The 23,648-nt window shown below is 39.9% G+C and overlaps 1 long non-coding RNA gene across 1 annotated transcript; it reads left to right on the top strand.

Annotated features, from left to right (window-relative positions):
- The first annotated feature begins 468 nt into the window (after positions 1–468).
- On the top strand, positions 469–20,387 carry LOC118493821. Its single transcript, XR_004895844.1, has 3 exons — positions 469–481; positions 16,899–16,902; positions 20,251–20,387. It is a non-coding gene; the product is annotated as an uncharacterized LOC118493821 (long non-coding RNA).
- The last annotated feature ends 3,261 nt before the right edge of the window (positions 20,388–23,648 follow it).

Consider the following 23,648-nt stretch of genomic DNA (forward strand, 5'->3'; position numbering starts at 1 on the left):
TCTACCAAACTCTTAATCATGCCAAAGTCATCTGGGATCCACACTGCAAACCCAAGGGCCTGCTAGGAGGTCATATGTAGTATTCTATCTAAATGTGATCAAATCCAGCATTTACTAAGAGACTCTAACTTGGATTTTCTTTGCATCTCTGAAACCTGGCTACATAATAATTCTCCAATGGCTGGATTACATGTACCAAGTTACAATATCTTTAGACTAGACAGATCTGGGGGAAACGGTGGGGGGTAATGTTTTATGTAAAAGAACACCTTAAGTGTAAGCAAATAGAATGGTCCTGTGTAAACAACTTGGAATGCATTGGGCTCAATGTCATTCTTTCTGAACAAATGTCAGTGACACTGGTAGGGATCTACAGGCCACCATCAGCGTCTAATGTTTTTCATGAGAAGCTTCAGGATGTTCTTAAAGAATGCAGCATGAAGTCAGAAATTATTTTAATTGGGGATTTTAACTTAAACTGGTTTGATAAAACAACTTGTTAACACTTGAAAGCTTTAACTAGTAAGTTTGATCTATCCCAGTTAATCAAAGGTCCTACCAGAATAATTAACACGTCGCAAACATGCATAGATCTGATTTTTAGTAATAAATGTGATAGAATTCAGAAAACATATAATATGCTTACAGGTCTATGAGACCACAACCTGATTCTTTTTTCTAGAAAACTGTCAAAACATAGACTTACTGGTCTATCTAGACAAATACCTGAGAAATTGAGATTACCAAAGGGTGAGATCGAAAATTTTAAACTTGCCCTAAACAACATCAACTGGGATACCTACCTCACAAATGAGGATGTCAATGAAAACTGCAGGGTATTTATGGATGTTATTCAAGAAACTATGGGACAGTTTATGAAGAAAAGTAAAACTAAACTATCCAAAAAAATCACTTACCCTGGTTCAGTGACACCATATGGTCATTAATGAAACAACGAGATCATGCTCTCAAGACCTCGTTAAAAACTAACACTGGGCTAGATAGACAGATCTTTACCTCTTTACGTAATAAGGTCACTAAAGCACTTAGGACAGCAAAAGCTTTTTTATTAATATAATAAACAGTGCTAGAGGGAACACAAAAGAAATCTGGACAAACATTAAAAAGATGACAAACAAATAGTACCATATGCAGGGAAATTAAGGAGTTGCAGCTGCCTGACAGGGTAATCAATCATCCCAGGCACATTGCAACAGCTCTTAATGTTTATTTTGTTGACTCTGTGAAAAATATGAAGCAAAACCCAGGTCATGTAGTACAAGAACCAACTCCAATGCCCCTTAACACTAAAGCCCCAATGTTTGTTATTCATGCAGTGTCTCAATCACAAGTTGATAAGGTCATCTGCAGCTTTAAAAGTTCTAGAGCCAAAGACACTTTTGTCATGGACTCATTATTTCTAAAAACTCAGTCTTTCATTGCTCCACCAACAAGCATTATCAATGATTCCATAAACGTAGGTGTTTTCCCAGACTCATGGAAAGATTCTATTATTACACCAATCCTTAAGTCTGGAGACCCTACAATGACTAGCAACTATAGACCAATCAGCATACTCCCCTCTATATCAAAGATAGCGGAGAAACTGGTTGCAGAACAACTCATAACGGAGAAACTGGTTGCAGAATAACTCATACACCATTTAAATGCCATAGTCCATTTATGGTAAATTACCTGCAATTTGGCTTCAGAAAACTCCATTCTACTGAGACAGCTGTCTGCTTCTTCTTGGAAAACATACAATCCAAGCTTGATAAAGGTGGGGTTGTTGGAGTCATGTTCCTTGACCTGAGTAAGGCTTTTGACACAGTCAACCACCAGTTATTAATAATCAAGTTGACTCATAATTTCTCTGAGACCTCCTTGAAATGTATGGAATCATATCTTACCTCAAGACTACAAGGTTTAACAAACTCTGAGTCTAACCCTGAACTCTTGAGTTGATTTACCCTGAGATGGGAAACTGAGTTTTCGGTTCCAGAACAACTGATTTGTGTTGATTCAATCAACTTGGAGTAGGTTCACTCAGAGTTAAGAGCGTGCACCACTACAATAAAAAGGCAACATGAATGGAGCCTCACCATGGTAACAACCAAAAACAAATTGGTCAGCGGAAATACTCATGCGCACATACGGCGAGTTTGAACATGTATTTTGTTTTAAAAAAAAAAGTATAGTGAGAATTGCTGTGGGAGAAAATTGCTGCTCGAGTCAATGCATAAGCTCTAATATAGTGTATTAATTTCATATTTAATCACAGGTAACCTATAATATTACTGGTGAAAACTGGAATGGTAGTAGGCTACACCTATAATTTCATTTAGGTGCAATCCTGCGGGCGAAAAAGTAAACTAGCCTACTAATCCCATTCTGAGCCTGCAGCACCATCATTAACAGAATTATGATTTACAATCATTTATTTCTTTTTAAAGGCTCTTACTGGTTTGTGTCCAGGGAACACTACACAAACGTTTAAAAAACGTTTCAGAGCGAGTCACATTCTTCTGACGGCACTTTGCTACAGTGGCTTTAATATGCTCCGCATCACCAATGTTGTAAAGAAAACTGCCATTTGCAAAAAACATAATGTGACACAAAGAATCTGGATGTAAAAGCATGTACACAATGGGTGACGTTAGTGATATGAGGACGGATAAGGTTATGTAGACTACATAACTGATAGACTGGGAAGAAAAACGATACCGATACGATACCCCTCTAGGTAGGCTAGTATCTGGAAATGAAAATACATCTATAGTCGGGGCCTCAATATCATCTCTGACATATGTTTAACACCCTGAGAAGTAATACAGCTTCTTCATCAACGGGATCGTCGACAAAAGGAAATGCCATGTTTTGAGAAAAAAAAACGTTTTATAGTCTAATGTTACCTAACACAGTTAATAAACCAACACTGTTTGTTTTATTTATGCAGATAAGAAACTGCACTAAAATGCACCTGATACAGACTGAATGAATGAATGAGGAAATGAAAGACTGCTGTGTCAGAAGGAGGAGACTGAGAGAAGAAAACCTGCTCCCAACCAGGTTAGGTTCATAGACTCAGTTACCGTAGTAACTGACTTTGAAGTTAAGTTACCTCTCTTTCTGAAACGGGCTGGAGTTAACCCTCTCTCTCAGGTTTGATTAACCTTCCTTTCTGAAAGAGAAAACTCAGAGTTACCCTCATCTCAGGGTTAACAAACTCACTAAACCTGCTTTCTGAAACGGACCCCTGGTTAGAGAGCTCACACTTGCACCTAAATGTGTCCAAGACTGTGTGCATGTATTTTTCTAAAAGGGTAAATAAGTCTGACACAGACCCCACTATTTTTGTAAGGGAGAAAAGGCTTGAAGTAGTTCAAGAGTTTAAATACCTAGGTGTGATCTTGGACTCACAACTGAACTTCAAGCAGCACATAAAAAACTGAACAAAATGAAATTTAACTTGTCCAATTTTAGATATATTAGAAACAATCTAAATTTTGAATCGGCTAGGCTAGGCTATACTTTGATGCAATGATTATGTCTCACATGACCTATTGCATAAATAGTTGTGCCTCAGCATGTAAGACAACTCTAAATTCCTTAAGAGACAACATATAAACAAGCTATAAAAGTTTAAGATAGAAAATCTAAAATGTACCATCACTGTCAGATTTTAAAGAAACTTGAACTGCTAGATTGGGAGAACACTGTGAAATACATTGACTCTATATTAGTTTTTAAAATCCTTCATGGTCTAGCTGCACCTCCTTTACAGGAATATATAAATAAGAACTCAAACAGCTCAACCAGAACAGGCAAGTAACTGCACTGTTCCCTTTAGGAGAAGTGCATTTGGCCAGGCTATTTTTTCCTTTAGAGCAACCAATACCTGGAACTCTATACCAAGCACAATACGTGAATTATCAACTCTCACCTCATTTTCCAAACAGTTTAAAAAATGGCTACTGCAAAATCAAACCTGTTGTCATTAGCTGGGATAATCTGTAATTTGTCCTCTGTTGTTGATCTGTAATTTATGTAATTTTTTATTGTGATGTTTTACTCTGATTTGTTTTATTTATTTAACTTAACTTATAGGGACTATCAACATATGGACCATCAACCTGTCAGGGATTAAGGATGGAAATTAGCCTTTGGCTATAATCCTGTATATTTACATTCATTGAAATGTTCATTAATATACACTGTCCCTTTTTGAAATAAATAAACTTAAACTTAACTCAACACATCTGGGCTGTTTCATCCAACGAATGCGACAGGACTAATCATTCCTGATATGGAGACAGGTTCTTCCCCAGTTCCTTTACTTTGCTTCAACCATCCGTCACCATTTACACTGCAGCCAACTCAGAGCTGCTACATCACTAAAGTTACCCTACAAACAATATTGCTTGCACCCAAATGGAGCATTTGGGGCTAAGTTGGTAACCCAGCCTTGTTCAAGCCACATGTTAACGTTTTATAGTCAAATAGTTGAGTTTTATGGAGCATTCAAGACCCAATGACATAAAAAAATAATTTTCCAAGTTTAACCCCTGCACTTGAACTTTATCTTGTGGGTCACATTAGCAAGAGTTTCAATCGAAACTCTGAATGATGTGATCAAACCGAAATACCTCATGTTTATGAAAGCTAAAGATGCTCTAAATGCCATTTCACTGTTTATTAAAGTCTTTTTTATTTTAATAACAAGGTCTTTTGTTTGCTACATACAACTGATGCAGTATGGCTGTTTCTCAATCTCAAAAATGCAAAGAACGGACTTGTGTTCTTGGGAAGGTTGAAAGGAACGTTATTGCTGGTTGTTCTTGAAAGATTGAACTCGCAAGTTCACAAGCACAGAAAACGCTGTTAACAGTTTGAGATGATGCGTTCTTGCTGGTTTTGCGCAACCCCCCCAGCACAGAGGCTACCTGCAGTGCTCCAAAATAACAGCTAGAAATAAATCCAATCCAAACCACTTTATTTATATAGCACAATTTAAACAAACAACAAGGTTACCAAAGTGCTTTACAAAGATAATAAATGTAAATAATATAACATCAACAATGACAGCGACAACGAAGACCACAGCAGCTCTCATGGTGAATCAAAAGCCTCATGGTGAATCAAAAGCCAGGGAATAGAAATATGTTTTTAAACGAGATTTAAAGGTGTGGAGGGTGGGCGCAGCTTTAATGTGCAGTGGTAAATCATTCCACAATTTGGGAGCAACTGCTAAAAAAGAGCGGTCGCCTCTGGTCTTCAGCCTGGTCCTGGGCACATTCAGCCACAGCTGATCCCCAGACCTCAATGACCTTGACGAGGTGTGAATGTGCAGGAGCTCAGAAATGTACTGATTAGCGACTTAAAGACAAACATTAAAATCTTAAAATGTATTCTAAAATATACAGGGAGCCAGTGAAGTGAGGCCACAATGGGTGTAATGTGTTCGTGTTTCCGGGTTCCTGTTAGCAGACGAGCAGCTGCATTTTGGACTAACTGTAGGCGTGAAAGGGAAGTTTGGTTCACACCAATGTAAAGTGCATTACAGTAGTCCAAACGGGTCGAAATAAAAGCATGAATCACTTGTTCAAAAATTTGAAAAGATAAAACAGGTTTAATTTTGGCTAAAAGCCTCAATTGATAAAAACTAGATTTAACCACCATGTTTATCTGCTTGTCAAGCTTAAAATCACTGTCAATTTTAATGCCTAAATTGGTAACTACTGGCTTCACATATTGCTGCAGGGAACCAAGGTTTACGGGAGTGGAGTCACAAACCCGGCTGGGTCCAAACACAATGATCTCAGTTTTGTCTTTGTTTAAATTAAAAAAATTAAAAGACATCCAGGTTTTAATATCCTTGGGACATTCAAGTAAAGGAGTCAGGGAACCGTTTGCATCTCTTCTCAGTGGTAAGTAGATTTGCGAGTCATCCGCATAAAGATGGTAGGAAATACCATGTTTTTTAAAAATATTTCCAAGAGGGAGAAGGTACAAAGAGAACAGTAGTGGTCTAAGAACTGAGCCTTGAGGGACTCCACAGAGAAGGGAAGCGATAGATGATGTAGAGTCACCAAGTTTTACAGAAAACAATCGGTCAGATAAATACGATCTGAACCACAGCAGGGCAGTATCATGGATGCCTACACTGTGCTCTAGGTGAGAGATAAGAATGGCGTGATCTATTGTGTCGAAAGCAGCAGTAAGGTCTAAAAGCACATGAATAGCTGAGTCCTCGCGGTCTGCAGTTAATAACAATAACAAGCTAGAAATAAAAACCACAACAATATAACCACTTTGTATTTAAACAATCTCTGGACAAGAAAACCTCACAATGCTACAACTATTGCAATAATAAAAAAATAAAAAAAAATAAAACTTACTGAGCTTTAATTTTATTGTTTAAAGTTTAGCTCAAACACCCCTTACTTATTCAAAAGAGTGGAACGCGATCCCTACTATTATTAGTATATTAGTTTAAGTCAGTTTAAATTAAAAAAAGAAGTAGGCCTATGCACTGGTGTGTCCTAGGTGTCCCTATTAGTGTGGAATTATCATTTCTATATTATTGTAGAATAATATGTAATAGAATCTAAATCTAATGTATATAGCCTATGTCATAATTTAAACGTGTGCGTGTGTGTGTGTGTGTGTGTGTGTGTGTGTGTGTGTGTGTGTGTGACGGCCGGCCAGCGAGGTTGTCAAGCCCGCAGGCGCTTGTGGAATTTAACTCCGACAGTTAACCACAGGTTCCCGTTAATCTTATGATGGACATGTGTTGTGATATTTAAACAAACGATCCGTCAACGGCAAAATAAAAGCCTCTTATTTACGAGACCGGTCTGAGAGACCTCCAGCCTACAGCGGGGTCTCTGAGCGTGACTGTCCGAGCAACGAGCTAGCGGCCGGGGCAGGCGCCTGCTGGCTGTCACCTCACTTCATGGAGCTTCTCAACTCCAAAAACTTTGAAGCAAATTGTCAATTCGGCAACGATTTTCGCAAGACTGCCTATATTCGAAATCTAAACAGTTCATTTCTTGCCTAAAACGTTCTCAGAAGTGAATTTAGTGATGAATAAGAATCAGAAAATTGTTAAAAAGGTCCCGTTGTTGGTCTGTCTATGACCCTCGTTGAATGCCGAAATGAATGTTGGGATACGGGTGCTGCCAAGTTCATACAAGTTACCAACCAATGCATCCTCGGTAAAATGGGTGTATCAAGAATCTTTTCCGGGAATCTTAACTGTTCTTGGTGAAATGCGAACTTGTGTATTGGGACAGTACTTTGGCAACACAAGATGACGTTTCACAGGGACACAAGAACACAAGTCAATAGAAGAACACAGATTGAGAAACGCCCTATGTCTAGGGAAGAATTCACCATGTTTGCAACTGAAAAACTGCTGCAATCTTCCCCACAGTGACCAGTGATGTACAGGATTTGTGAAAAAAGGGGTGTTTTTTGATCATGCAGAACAAAACAAAACATGCAAGACTTAAATCCCCCTTCCAGTAGCATGGATATAGTGCCACTCACCATGCTAAAACACTTATTTATGAACTTCAATATTAAACGGAAAATAATCTTAAAGCAGCCATATTATGCTCATTTTCAGGTTCATAATTGTATTTTAAGGTTGTACCAGAATAGGTGTACATGGTTTAATTTTCAAAAAACACCATATTGTTGTTGTACTGCAGTGCTCTCTCTCACTGCTGCAGATCCTCTTTTCAGCTGGTCTCTGTTTTAGCTACAGAGTGAGACCTCTTTTCTTCTTCTGTACTATCTTTGATTGCACTGCACATGCCCAGTAGCTCAGATGTAGATCATGTCAGCTAGCTAGCTCCATAGACAGTAAAAGAAAGGCTGTTTCTACAACTTTGCTCAGTTACAAGGCAGGATTAGCTGGGAGACTTCTAAATGAGGGCGCACATGGAAGTAGTTCTTTTGTAGATTATGGTGAACTTGTGTGTGTTGTAGCAGTGCTTTGCTATTGAGAACGAGGTAGCATGCTAGCGTTAGCATGCTAGCGTTAGCCATAGCGTTAGCATGCTAATGCTACGAGCTAATGGTTGCGGTTAGCCTGCTCGTTTCGGCTTGTGACGTCACAAGCCGTGCTGATTTTGAACAGCTCACCCAGAGACTGAAGGCAGGACACATTCAGAAACCTTATCTCACTCTAAACAGCATGGGTGGATTTTTTTCAAAGTTTGTATGTGTGTGGAAGCACCAGAGACACAACACCCCAAATCCCAGAAAAAGTGATTTTTTCATAATATGGGCACTTTAAAATGAAATGTGGTGTCAACATAAAACACAGCGCTTTGAAGCGGGAGAGCAGAGTTCACTTTGCAGTGAAAACAAACTACCTTAACCAAGGAAACGCTTGTTCGTTCCTCGGGAGTGTTTTAATCAAAACCACCATCTTGTTCCTAAATGTAACTAGTCGTTTTTGTGCTTAAACGTAACAAGTTATCGCTGCATGACGCTCACTTTTTCTGGCTAAACTACGCTACCCCGGCCCCTGAAAGGGCCGTCATCTGGCGGTGCCTATAGCCACCTCAGTCACCTATTGGCAGCTAAACAACTGCCGCTAACACAACGAAGCTCTGACAGAGCTCTGTAGCTGTCGTCACAGAGCTGTTTTTATTGTTTTATCGCACTATAGACCGTTCACATTACAGCACTTTACCTAGTTTAAAATACTTCCATTATAGGTATATACTATGTGGTCTATTGCTGAAGTAGATGATCACTTTGAGGTGGGGGGGGGGATACATTCAGGAGAGGCAGGGATATAATCCAACTAATGTCTCTCTGTGTCCCCATAACCTGAGTGTCTCTGTACATTTCTGCCAAATCATGTCCCATCACAAACCTTTGACCTGACAAATGAAGAGTGATAATCCTCATGGTCAAGTTGGAGTCCAGAGACTGGACATCAAGGATGATTGGAGAGATTGAACTGAGCCTGGCGGCGTCATCCCTCACACTCGCTCTGAGAGGCGCGAAGGCCAGAGACGAGGCTCCGTCCTTGGCTACCAGCTGTTACAGCCGGACGCTGAAAGTCATTTCAAATGGCAGATCAAGATGGATGGCTGAAATCGTTGTCTTATCTTGGCGTGCCGAGGATCTCTACTGCAAGTACAATGAAGACGGATGAGCACTAACGCAAGCTGATTTTGGGGACACACTGTACCATTCCTCAAGTGGATCGTGGCCGGAGGACCTTCAAGGGTGGACAGCTGGGGCGACGTGAACTCTGCATCTTCAGGCAAGGATGTAGGTTTTGTCTTAACATGGGGGGGCGCACATTGTAACAGGGGTGTCTGGGTCCTCCCCCTTTTAAATTTCCTGCATTCTGGTGAATTTATGGTGCAAATGTCTTTATTTATCTAAAGGAAATAAGTATTCTCCTGTATTGTTCAAAACATTCTGTATATTCAAAACATCACACGTGTTTTGGTATGTTTTTTTAGGAATGTACGTCAACAACAAATCTACTAAATAATGCGACCATGGTAAAGCCAGAAGCTCCTAGGTTTAAAGCTATATAAAAAACATTTACAAATGGGCACCTGGGTAGTTCACCTTGTAGAGCTTGGCCCATATATAGAGGTTATTATTATGATTATTCCTCGATGCAGAGGCCCACAGTTCAAATCCGACCTGCAGCAATTTACTGCATGTCATGCCCCTCTCTCTCCCTTTTCATATCTCAGCTGTTCTATCAAATAAAAGCAAAAATGCCCAAAATAAAATCACTAGACATCTGGGTGCCTGGGTAGCTCACCTGGTAGAGCGCACGTCCATGTATCAAGGTTTACTCCTCCACGCAGCAGCCGCAGGTTTGACTCCAACACGTTCCTGTTGTGTTCTTTGACCCCCGGATGTACGTAGCAAAAGTAGACAAAGTTCTTGTTTAACGTACATGTTTTGAGCCCCCCGAACGTTTTTTTTTTTTTACCTCTTTGGGGAGTGGGTTGTCTTCCATATTTTTTAAGCGGGGATAAATTTACCTCTTCTTAATATTAGGGGGAAATATCCACTGCATCCCCCCAAAAATCTCTGACTATGTCTTCAGGTATGGACCCTCTGAAGGATTAGAATGGGAAGGATGAGATGGGCCGCCAATGTTTCTCATCAGCTGTTCTGACGCGGAGCATTGATGTATGACGGGAGCTTTCCTCTAACACTTTGGTCAGGTGGATCAATAGCAAGGAGGGATCTTATGAACGACACGCCGTGCACACTGAGACTGAGAATCTGAAACCCATCACTCCTCTGTGGGCTGAGCAACTTTATGCAGAATGTGAAAACAGCCTTTCTTGTTGTCAGCTGCTTCGGGGAATTGTATAATGCTAGTCCATTTCAATGACGTTTCATTTCTGGGATTGTTCAGGTGCCGCCGGAAATTCCGCTGGATGTCCGTTACCTTCCTCTTTGTGTTGGCGTTTTAACCTCCGGTGGATTTCTGAGAACTATGGTTAACTGCTCCTCAGATCTCTGCAGGGTAAATCCAGACAGCTAGCTAGACTATCTGTCCAATCTGAGTTTTCTGTTGCACGACTAAAACTACTTTTGAATGTACACATGTTCCACCAAAACAAGTTCCTTCCAGAGACTATTTTGCAGAGGCACCGGGGCTCTGTCCGGCGCCAAGCACTGCCCGAGACAATTGTGATTGGTTTAAAGAAATGCCAATAAACGAGAGCATGTTTTTCTCCCATCCAGGAATGCTGTATGGACTAGGCAGACCAGCGCTGTGGAGGAAGGTCTGGCAATGCGTGAGTACAGAGGTCCAAAAACTGAACTTGCTAGAGGGGTTCGGAGTGATAAATGTGGATCATGTTAAATGTTTCATTGAATGCTTAAATGAATGATCCCCACTACAATCTGAAAATACACAAGTAAAAGGTAAATTCACATTGTTCTCTTCTGTATTCAGGGCCTGTCCCATTTCTCTGGGACTCCTCACTTATTTCCTGCCAAAGAGTATTCAAAACAATTAAGTAAAATGATACACCTTTTTTATTTCTTCAGGTAGCATCACTTTGAATCCAATCAATTCAATTGTATTTATTTAAATGTATTTATTTTTGTATTTATATATATATTTAATTACTTACATTTTGTATTACAAGTTTTCTGAAATGTTATGTTTAAATATGGAAATGAGGCATTATCTAATGCTAACTTTTGGTTAATTTAGGAGAAATTTGCAGGTGCAAATAGACAAAGTACAGTGATACAAAGACCTAAATGTGTATTTAGAATGTTATTTTCCCAATAGTCTGAAAGAAGACATACTCCAGAAGCAATAGCCCAAAAAGTCCAAATTGAAAAATTATGGTTTGCCTGGGGTGTCTCCCCTTAAGGTACAATTCCAGTCAACTGTAGTGTAAATAATACATTTGGTGTCTGAATCATAAAGTTGTGTTGTATCTCTGTTCAAAGAGTGCTCATCCAAGGAAAGAAGAAAAACATCATATACAATAAAACAAACCGGTGATACCAAGCCTTTGAACGGCAGAGCATTAGTCTGTGGACAGTGTCAGTGATGATTAAGTGTTCAGACATCATTCTACCACGCTTTAATACTTAAACCATAAAACTTCAAATTAATTAAATGGACTGACCTTTTCCCCTGTGACTGTCACCAGACAGTAACTTCAGTATGACCAATAGGAGCGGAGGGACAGCGTCCAGTCGGTCACCATGTCTGCCATGTGACTGCTCACTCACTGCTGGATAGTGAGCCGCTAACCTGGCAGAGCACACTTGAACTTTGACACGGACAGAGTGAGAACAGTGCAGCTTTGAGGATCAGCGAGCAATTTAAACTTGCTGACTTGTATCATTTTTCTGCCGGAATGTCGTGAAAAGGCCTTCATAAATCAATTAGATTAAAAGAAACACATCTGTCATGCTCATTTAATAGCATATTGGACACTGTTAGTGTTCGACGAGGGTGTCATAACATGGATTGATAGAGCTGAGACCCATTCAGGGGGATTGATGGGGCTTCGTTTGATTTCATTACTCCAGATCAGCGTTCAAAGGGCCAAATGATGTGCAAGCACAAGTCAGTGAGATTATGTATTTCTAGTCATTTTTCAAGATGGGCCGACTCAATGCCAGCTCATCCTCTCTGTGTGGCGTGTAAGCATGACGGACAATTAGCTTGATAGATTCTGAGACAAGAGGGAGGATTTCTCTGAGGGAGCGCAGCATGGAGTTACAGTGCATACAGATGGGACAACTACCAGTGTTAAGGAGCGAGGAATGGCGGACCCAAAAATGCAGAGACAAGGCGACAGCATAGACAGTATATAATGGATATATATAATGTGCGACAGTAAGTCGCGTGGTTATGACACAATCGTTAGCCTATTTTTATAAAAACGTCTGCTACGGAGCCATAACGTGAGGTACAAGGTAAGACAAGACATGACACAGGAGAAAACAGACTACAAAATAAAACAGGAAATTGAAGCATTAACATACACAAGGATGAAAACAGGGTAACACGCAACAGAGAACACAAGAGACAGTAAACAACAAGGGAACGGGGAATAAATTAACATAATAAAAGGAAAAACTATAACAGACAAACACAACCACAACAACCAGTTTTGTAACGTAGTACAAATACTTCCTTACTGTACTTAAGTAGAATTTTCACAGATCTGTAGTTTACTTCATTATTTATATTTCTGGGAACTTGTACTTTTACTCCACTACATTTCCCCTAAGCATTTTCGTTTCCCCTAAGAAATTTGTTACACTGCAATAAAGCAGGTTTGGCGAATCATTGCTCCTAGATTGTAAGTTAATGCGTGCTCCATTCCAGTTGGTGACGTAATGCCTGTTTGTTGCCAAGCGGCAAATCTAAAGAAGAAGAGGAGGAAGCATAATAACGGATAGCGTCATGGAAGCACCTGCTGCAGGCTCGGCCGCCATGGTAACAGACGATGACCAACCCAACGACAGTGGTGAACGGGGTGCTGATGAAGATAACGTTTCAACCCGGTGGCTGTATTTGCAAGACATGTTATTGTACGTTGGAGTGAAAGATTCTTCCCCACTAAAAAAATATATATTATTCTGTTTCTGTTTTTCTCGTTGGTAATGTCAGACTTTGAATTTGATGTTTAAGACGGTGTGGAAACCCTGATTATTATGCATTACTATAAGGAAGCCACAATAAAGTTTATAATCAGTTTTTTTTTTTTTTTTTTTTTTTTTTTACTTTTACTTCTAATACCCATACATTTAATATCAGAAAATTACTTTCGATACTTAAGTAAGGCAAGGCAGCTTTATTTGTATAGCACATTTCAGCAACAAGGCAATTCAAAGTGCTTTACATAAAAGTGATAAAAAAATTAAAAAAATAATTAAAAACAGATAAAATACGAGAATAAGAGTTACAGTGCAGTATAAGAAATTAAACATTAAAGAGCAGTTAAAAACAGTTAAACATTTTTAAACATTAAACATTAAAACATTTTCTGTCATATCCACTATTGGTCCCTCTGGGATGTGTGGTTTACTCTGCTTGCCACCCATCTTGGTGTGGAAAAGTACTTATTTTAAAGGGGGTGATAGAATGCAAAACCGATTTTACCTTGTCATAGTTGAAAAACGACAGTTTAGTGGGTAAATAGGACATACATAGAACCTCAAAATCCCATTGATACCCCTATCCTCTGCAAATCTCACAATTTGAAACTGCTGCTGAAAACGGGCGAATCTCAACAAAGCTAAAAGTTGACGTCAACTCCTCAACTCCTAGTCTTTGTCACTCCCCAACATTTGCATAAGCTACACCACTGACCTGAGGTCAGCTTAGTCTTCTGAATCTAGCTAGGTCACGCAGATCTCCAGAGGTCCGCTATTTAATTACTAAATTCACTTCTGAGACTTTTTTATGCGATAAATCAACTATGTAGAGGTCAAATATAGGCCGTTTTACGAAAATTGATGGCTAATTGCAAATTCTGTCCGACTGTGTGTCGCATTTCAGCAGGAGCTCAGCAGGCTACGTGACAGCGGCCGGTGCTGCCTCACCGCCCGGCGTGTCCTACTTCATAGACTCCGGCTCGCTGTGAGCTAGCTGGATCTCCATCACGACCGGAAGCCCGCGGCGCTCCAAACCCACGCAAAGTCACCGTTTCTGGGTTACTAGACTACCAAATGCCGAGGCCCTGACAGAGCTCCAGGGCCTGCAGCTAGCCGCGATCTTTACCCATAGGATTGAAGGGACACCAGCAGTTAACAAAATCCCTCAAATTCACAAAAATGCATTAAATTGAAATCGGACAGAAGCGTTAGCTTTGTAAGACCTCAGGGTAGCTGTTCTATAAGTGGCGTGGCGAAATTCAAACTGTAATTATATTATAATTATGCCAAAAGTGTAGTTAGCTAGCTAGCCTCGATCTTTAGCTAGCTACCCATAGGATTGAATGGACACTAGCAGCTAACGAAACCCCCCCTATTCACAAAAATGCATTAAATTGAAATCGGACACAAGTGTTAGCTTTGTAAGACCTTAGAGTAGCTGTTATATAAGTGGCGTGACGAAATTCAAACTGTAAATAAACTATAGTTATGCCGACAACCGGAGCCCCGAGCCCCGGTTGTCCAGTAACCCAGAAACGGTGACTTTCTCCTGGGTATGGAGCGCAGCGGGGCTGCTGCTATCTCGTCAGAATGTGTGGACCTCCTGAAATCCGACACGTCTTACCAAATTTGCAAATAGCCATCAATTTTTGTAAAATGGCCCATATTTGGGCTTTATATAGTTGATTTCTTTAACCCCATTGCCTACCATTAAGGGTGCTATTTCACGTTTATACAATCTTATCTATTCTTTGCAGTTTACCCTGCAGCATAAAATTAAAACCCAACGGGAAGAGGATCTAGGGGAGGGGATCTCGGAGGAGTTGTGGGATGCCATTTTGCGTCGGGTTCACTCCTCATCTATTTGTGCTAGACTTGGTCTGACCCAGTGCAAAATTCTACATCGTAGCCATCTCACTCGAGTTAGGCTTTCCAAAATCTATAATGATGTCGAGCCCATGTGCATTAGATGTCATCAGGCTCCAGCTACCCATGTCCATATGTTTTGGTCTTGCCCTTCACTACTTAATTTTTGGACACAGATTACATTTTTAATTTAATTCTATTTCTGTTTATACAGGGGTTCAATTTGATCCAACAGCATGTACCGCTTTGTTTGGGGTTTTACCTCCTACTTTGCAGCTTCCTAAATATAAAGCTGACTTTGTAGCCTTTGTCTCATTGGCTAGACGTTTGATTTTATTGAGGTGGAAGTCTCCTGCGCCGCCTTCTCACTCGTCTTGGATCAGGGACATCCTTCAGTTTGTGAAGTTGGAGAAAGTTAGGTGCTCGATACATGGTTATCTTGCAAAGTTTAATAAAACTTGGGGTCCATTTTTTGCACATGTTGAGGGATTGATTTTTACGGCTATTCCAGAGTAGCCACCCTGATTGTCTACTAATTGTACGTTTTTTCTTGTGTAAATTTGTAGCATGCTGGGATGTTTTTTATTTATCTCTGTGTAAGTGAACATATTGGGCTTTTATTTAGCAGTGGGTGACCATTTTGTGTTTTTGTTTTGTTCTGTGTATTTGTTCTTGGTTTTTTTTTTGTTTTTGTTTTTTTGGGGTTTTTTTTGTTATTTTTTACTATTTAAACTATTACTATTATTCTTTATCTGATTTCATTTTATTTTTTTATTTTTTCTTATTTTTATTTTTCTACTTGTTGTACTTGACACTGTTTTGACTCAAGAAATGTTACCTCTTGATTTTGTTATGTCACTGAAAAATCAATAAAGAAATGTTTAAAAAAAAAAAAAAAAAAAAATATATATATAGTTGATTTCTCTCATAAAAAGTCTCAGAAGTGAATTTAGTAACGAAACATTGCAGTGTCTGAAATATGAGACCTGCTGTCTAGTCTCCAATGTGTTTGTATGTTGTTTGCTCAAACAAATCAGCGTGCAGCTCATCTAAATATTCATGAGCATACCATATTTGGAAGAAAAGCTCTTGTTACAAATAGAGCCATATTCTAAAAAAAAAAAAAAAAAAAAAACTGCAATTTCAGTATAAGATTTATAGAAAGGCAACATCAAAAACAAAGGTCTTCAGCCTTGATTCAAAAGAACTGAGAGTTGCGGCAGACCTGCAGTTTTCTGTAAGTTTGTTCCAGATATGTAGAGCATAAAATAAAAGTACAGTAAATATCAGATACTTATTACTCAAGTAATATTCTAAAAAGTGACTTTAACTTCTACCAAAGTCATTTTCTGGTAAGATACTTGTACTTTTACAAGTATTGCTTTCAAGAACTTTATACTATTACACTTACAGCCAATTTTTGTTAAGCATCAGAATCAGAAACAGATTCATCGCCAGGTAAGTAGCACTTACTAGGGATTTGTCTTATTGGTGCATACATGAAAACAAATTTAAACATTAATATGAAATAAACAAACAATGAATACAGAAACAAATACACATATAACTTTATTACATTAAGAAGGAAAAAAGAGAGAACATGTAGCTCACCAGTAGAGTTTGCGCCCCACGTAGGCTGAGGCCTTACCAGCGGCTCGGGTTTGAATCCGGCCCGCAGCTCTTGGCTGCATGTCATCCCCTCTCTCCCTCCGCCCTGTCCTGTCTACCTGTCCTATCAAATTAAAATGCAATAGAAGGCCCAAAACCTAATAAAAAAAGGATGCCCATGCAAAAATCTGAGGAGGTTGGAGCAACGAACTCCAATGAAACAACTTCAGTATTTCTGAAGTGGAGACACTTCTGCAGGAAGCCAAATGAGCCGTCATATTCAGTAGCGTCTCACTCCCTTTTTATCGTTTTGGGTAGGGATCCCTTGGGGTAATTTTTTTAACGTGCAGGGTAAACCCACTTAGTTAGGGTTAGGAAAAGATTGTGGTCAAATACTGAAGCTTGGTTGGGACCCCTAGATGTCACTTTTTAACGTTTTGGGTAGGGATCCCTTGGGGTCATTGTTTTTAACGTGCAGTGTAAACCCACTTAGTTAGAGTTAGGAAAAGATTGTGGGTGGGGTTAAAAAATGTACGTTCATCTTACAGCGCCGCAGTCTACCTGCTGCATTGCAGACACTAAAGGTGCCCTGTGCATCAGTATCTGACACCGAGAGCCACTGACCAAGCATCAGTATTTGACGAGTTGGTTAGTTTTTTGTACCCGTAGGTAAATTAGTTGCGCAGTTAAGAAGTGCAGGGCATCCATGACACACAGTTCAGAAAACACAGACAACATAAAATGGGACAATGAATAACAATACAAACAGTTGAAGTTCTCCGGTGCTAATCAAGATGCTGAAATATCTAATAAATACCTATAAAAACACTGAAAACTGCACGTTTGAGTGCAATACAGTGTAATGTAAAGTAACCATGAAAATCCAAAGTGTGGGTCTTTCAGGACAAAACAAAATGTTTGCACATTGATGAAAAAGTGCATATGCATCAGTGGATAAATGTACACATTTCTCTGAATTTCAGAATAAAAACAAATGCAAGGTGACCCAGGACACAGTCTGCAAAAATAAGTGAAGCCATTTATGTCTGCTCTGTTTGTTGGTCACTGTTCACTGCAATGCTAAGTATGTAATTCATCTGATAATTATCTATGGAGGAATTAAGGATAGAAATTAATTACAGGCATGAGTTGCTTCAGCATTGCGTGCTGCCATGTTCACATTCCACACCAGCAGGCCTGTCACTTGCCCCTCAAGAGTTATTGGCATCTAACAATATTAGAGAGAAATAAGACTCAGGAAATTGGTAGTGGGGCAACAGAGGATGAAAATCAAGATCCATTTCCCTTCACTGTGGCCTTGTATACCAAGTAGCCACACCGCCGCCTGGCGAGCACAGTCATGACATCATGAAAATAGAATAGAATAGAATACACTTTATTGTTCCAGAGGGGAAATTTATCTTGGCCATAGTGCTAGAATCTGTTGCTTTACAACACACACGTGTAATGCTAGGATCAGACTACACAAATTCAGCACGATTTTCACCCGACAGACACGGTGCAGACAAACGTTCAAAGTCGTGCTGGATAATGAGGGTCTGGACCGACAAACGTGTGTCTTTACCACTTGTGGTGTGACATAATCAAAGATCAGCGATCTAACGTCTGGAACGCCTCACGACCACGACGCAGAAAGTCTAGCATGTCAGAATTATTTGTCTTTTTCCACCATGTTCTACGATGTGTTCCTTGACATTGACCAATAGGAAGAGAGAGTGCTCCCTGCCTCTCTGGCGCACATATGTGAGCATGGCGAAAATGGAGAGACGCTACTGCTGCTGTCTGGTGGAGGAACAAACAGTGCCCATATAGGCTTTGTTTTCACGGCAGGGATCGCCCCGCTTCCCAGCATTGCACACTAGTGGGCTAGCCGCTAGCAGTTATCTGTTTCTCTTCACTTTGACCACTGACAAGCAAAGAAAACAGGACCCACGCTCCTACAACTGCCATGGCTGCACCTGATTGATCATATTTTACGAATACATTTTAAGCAAGAAATAGGCCATGCAGTTGCTGAGTCTGTATTTATTTCAGATCGACATCGGTTAGTTTAAAAGATTTTTGTGAGTTTTTGAGAGGCTGCTGCTCCACCAAAGCCTCAACCTATGAACTTGCGCGCAATCTTCACGACAGCACGCGATAATTGGTCTGGAGGCTGGTCGGTGTCATACTTGTAGTGTTGCTCTCTTCTGTCCAAGAGACTGCAAGAGTTTTTGGCAATATGTCTGTCTAGTCTGACATAGTGACTGTCATGAAAGACAAAAAATCGTGTAGTCTAATCCTGGCATAACAGAATTTTTTTATGGACATACAAAAACATAACATGAGATCAACAAAGCATCATAGGACATGAAGGAAGGACACATATGACTGTACAGAAAATACGACATCTTAAAAAGTGACTAATAGTTGAAGTGCAGGTGTATTTATTGCACTTTGCTCTGTTTTGCTAGATTTACTATTGAAGTTCAGCAGCTTGATAGAGGTTGGAATAAACGATAACTTAAGTCTGTTTGTTTCACATCTCGGCACACAGAATCTTCTCCCTGATGGCAGAAGTTCATATTCAGGAAAGAGGTGTTGAGAGAAAATTACAACATGAGCCTTGTGTGGTCCATCGCTCTGCCTCTCCTACATTTAAACCTGCCTGATTTAAACTTTTCCATTCCGAGAAAGAGAGCTCAAAGAAACACAACTGCGGTGGCCGACAGGGGCAAACGCACTGCAACTTAATGAAACACACACAAATAGACAAAACACAAGCAAATTAAGAAAACATCTTCATTAAATACACAAATACAGAAACGATGCAAAAAGAACAGCACACAATCCCCGAAAACAAATGCAACAAAAAAACACTGCATCCAGATTACACGGAGGTTCTCCAGGCCTCTACGGGGAGCACTGAGTGGAGCAGCTTGATTTTCGACCCCACGGGGAGAGAGGGCTCTGCCTTTGTATTACCACGAGTTTACAGACACGTCTCTGCTGATTGGGCATCATCTGTGACCTGAGCCAATAAACTAGAGACCCACCCACCAAACGAAAGAAAACATATCTCAAACATAGACTTAATATTTACAGTCTATGATCTCAAAGCAGTCTGCATTTCTTTGAAATGGAAGATCTGGCTAGTCCACACAGCATTCCTGGATGGGAGAAAACGTGCTCTGGTTTATTCGCATTTGTTAAAACCAATCACAATTATCTTGGGCGGGGCTAAGTGCCATACGGAGCAACGGTGCCTCTGCTAAATAGCCTCGGGAAGGAACTTGTTTTGGTGGAACATGTGTACGTTCAAAAGTAGTTTTAGTCGTGCAACAGAAAACTCAGATTGGACAGATAGTCTAGCTAGCTGTCTGGATTTACCCTGCAGAGATCTGAGGAGCAGTTAACCATAGTCCTCACAAATCCACCAGAGGTTAGAACGCCAACACAAAGACAGAGGAAGGGGACGGACATCCGGCCTAAAAGGAGGACATCCGGTGGAATTGAAATTGAAGTGAAATGTTGTGTGTATATAGACTAACTTTGACTTAATCCCACATGCACCGTCCTTCTGCCACAAATACTCACTAAATGTAAATTAACTGCATTTATATCGCTCTTTTCTAGTTGTAAAGGTCTAGTAGGTAAGACTTACAAAACTAACTTTCTGTCATATTTGCTGAAACTGACCCTATGTTTGAGTAGAACTACATGAAGCAGGTAATTAAAAAAAAAAAAAAAAAATCCGTCTCCTCTGGCACCACCTACAGCCTGTAGTGCAATTTGCAAAAATCCATTCTCCCTTGTGGGGGAGGGGCTTAGGAGACAGTTTTGGGCATTAGCGGAAAGGGGGGAGGGACTACGAAGGTGTCGATGTTAAATTTTTTTGGCTAAGTCCTGGATCTTTGCAATCCTACCTACAGCACCTTTAACAACTACTCAAACTTCTTTTACATAGTACAGGAACCATTCACACACACATTCATACACTGGTGGCCGAAGCTGCTGTACAAGGTGCCACCTGATCAACATCAGATAAACAATCACACACATTCATACAATTCTGGGTTCAGTGACTTGCCCAAGGACACTTTAACATGGGACTGCAGGGCCATTGATCGAACCACCAACCTTCTGATTGGTAGTCGACTGCTCTACTATCTAAACCAGTAGGACATGCCATGATGATATATTAATGGGCCCATGCAGAGAATGTAATTGTTAGATTAGAGGAATCTCATTTATATCGGCGCACAGGTGTCACGGGAGGAAATTCCAATAATTCATTCACTGATGACCTCAGACGTCTGGATGCATGTAATGGTTAGCCTCAGTGTATGTGGATTGTAGCTTCATATTCATCCTCGCTTCTATCCTCTATCTATTGATATAACATTTTGTATTTCAACTAGGCCTGTCGAAATGAACACAATAATATCGAGTTAACGCAAATTCCTTTTAACGGCACTGCTTTTTTTAATACATGATTAACGCAGGCGTGTTCTGTGATTTGGGCCTCGGGCTTCTCCACAGTTTGGGAAAACAGGAAGTGATGCAGCTTGGGGTGACCAACTGTTGACTGAGCCTTTTTTACTGAATAAAAGCATGTATTTGTGACTTGTCTTGAGTCTATTCATGTCTTCAGTAAAAACTAATGGGTTTGGGGGTGAGTCACAGAGTAGGGAAGTCAGAAAGTATTAAGAGAACACTTTTTTAATATTTTGTTTAAAGCTATAGTGCGTAGTTTCTGTCGCCCCCATGAGGAATTCTAAGTAATGACAACAACACTGTCGGCGCGTCCACGTGATACAAGCCTTCCGTGATAGCGCACCGCCCCCACTCCTCCTCCACGCAGTTGCTAGTAGCCAAGGAGGACACAGAGGATTAAATAAACATGATGGACTCTCACTCGAGTTTTTGCGCTGGAAAGTCACTGGACGACACAATCTTCTGAACATAGTCATACTGAGAAATACAGAGAGAGTTGTGTGGAGCTGCTAGTCTTAATTAGCTTTGTAGCAACTCATTTGGCAATGGCTTGAATTTAAAGGACGTTCATTATTATAAAAAAAAAAGTTACACACTAAAGCTTTATTATTACAATGTGAAAAATACAGAATATAACCAGACCTACCTTTGAGATAAATGACATTTTGGAAAGCGTGTGCTCCACAACATAGTTCTTGCCACAGTCCATGTTTCCTTAATCTTCACAAGGGAGGTGCTAAGTATAATGTCAGTAACAAGTAGTCATAATGGACAAAAACATGCGAATAAGAGCCAGGTGAATGAATACGGGCATTTCCCCATAATGATTCCATGACATATACACTGGCATAGCCGCCTTCAATACAATGTAATACGTGACACGCACACACATGCACGCACCCACTCGCATCTCTCAGCAGTTGGTTGTATAGCTAAACCCAGTTTCCCATTAGCAGAACAGTCTGAGCAGCGCTGCATCTGCTCAACATTTCTTTCAAGTTTAGTCCAGTTAACTCATTTCCATAATTCACGAGTTTATATGCATGCTAATTAGCAAATAGACTGAGATATGTCCAGCTTTAATTGCTAATAGGCCTGAAAGGTCAGTTCAGTCAAGAGCTTATGACAGTGTGTGACAGCCGACGAGCAAACACAGCAGAAAAATACAGCATGTGTGTAAATAACTATGTGTGAATAGCCTCGCTTTGATCTGCTGTCATCTGGAGAAACCTTTACCAGGAGAGAGCAGAGAAGAGCCTCATTAGAGTAGAAATGATCCTCATTTTGTTTGCTTTGAACAACGCACACATACAAATTATTATAAGTGTGAATGTATTCATATCATATGCTGTTGATTGATTAGCCAGTATTTATGTAGCTGTTTCACAGTCAAGACAATCACCACAGTCAGTTAATGCACTGAAAAGAAAGAAGAGAAGATTGTACACAAGGTGTCTTCAAAATAACACCCCAACAGCAAGGCAACATTAGACTGAAATAAGCATGTCAATGTGCTTTATTGCTATTTTTTAGAATGTTTATAATGCACACCCCATTATGAGTCAATGACCATTTTATTCTCAAATAACATCAATCTTCTCAGACCATCTTGACTGCATCATGTAGAGTATAGTTATCAAATAGTTCCTGCAGCAGGTTTTTAATGTCTTGGCCTGTTACTCTTTTACATATGGTTTTCTTAATTTTGTGTGTGTGTGTGTGTATGTGTGTGTGTGTGTGTGTGTGCGTGCGTGCAATAACATTTGAATTAAATATAATTTAACATTTTCCCTGGAGGCTCCTCATCACTTTTGTGTCTCTGTATTTGTTACACTTGTATTTGCAGCAGTTTTTCCAGGTGTTTTCAGGAAGAAGTGTGTCTTACCATATTTTGCAGTGCTATACATTTCTCCAATTACTTGGCTCTCAAACACTTTCACATTTGAAAGGCGCATTTAACTGAGAGTTTAAATATAAAGAACATCTTGGGTAAGAATATCTGAGAGAAGTCGAGGATATTTGTCAATCTATGTCAAATCCACCACTGAGGTGGGGTCCAAATGATCCCGAATTTGGCAGAAATATTAATTTGAATTATCATCCCTAGTTTATATAGTGGCTTTGCTTTTGTAAACATTACTGTTGCTGCTCTACAAACAACATTTAGCCTAGTTATAATTCTATTGTAAGCCGGTTCTGAATTTAAATGATCTTTATTGTTAAGTTAGCTCATGCCTTAAACAACCTCAAGCTAACTTTCAAAGCTGATAGCTAAATAAGAGTCAGTGAGTAATTGTGCAATTCATAATCCGAATAGTCGATTATTCGTATAACTATTCAACTGTCAAATCAGTTGTTAATTGCAGCCCTGGATGACACACACACACAGACTCAAGGTGAAAACAATACTAGCATTGCTGTCGGAGCTGGTAAATAAAAGACATCTTTTGTCTCTAACTTTCTCTGTGATCACTCATTTTAAATGTGATTGTGATTTGCAAGGACTGATTCTGGGATGCTTGATAGGATTTCAACGT

Source organism: Sander lucioperca, chromosome 19 (assembly GCF_008315115.2).
Source record: "Sander lucioperca isolate FBNREF2018 chromosome 19, SLUC_FBN_1.2, whole genome shotgun sequence".
Lineage (NCBI taxonomy): Eukaryota > Metazoa > Chordata > Actinopteri > Perciformes > Percidae > Sander > Sander lucioperca.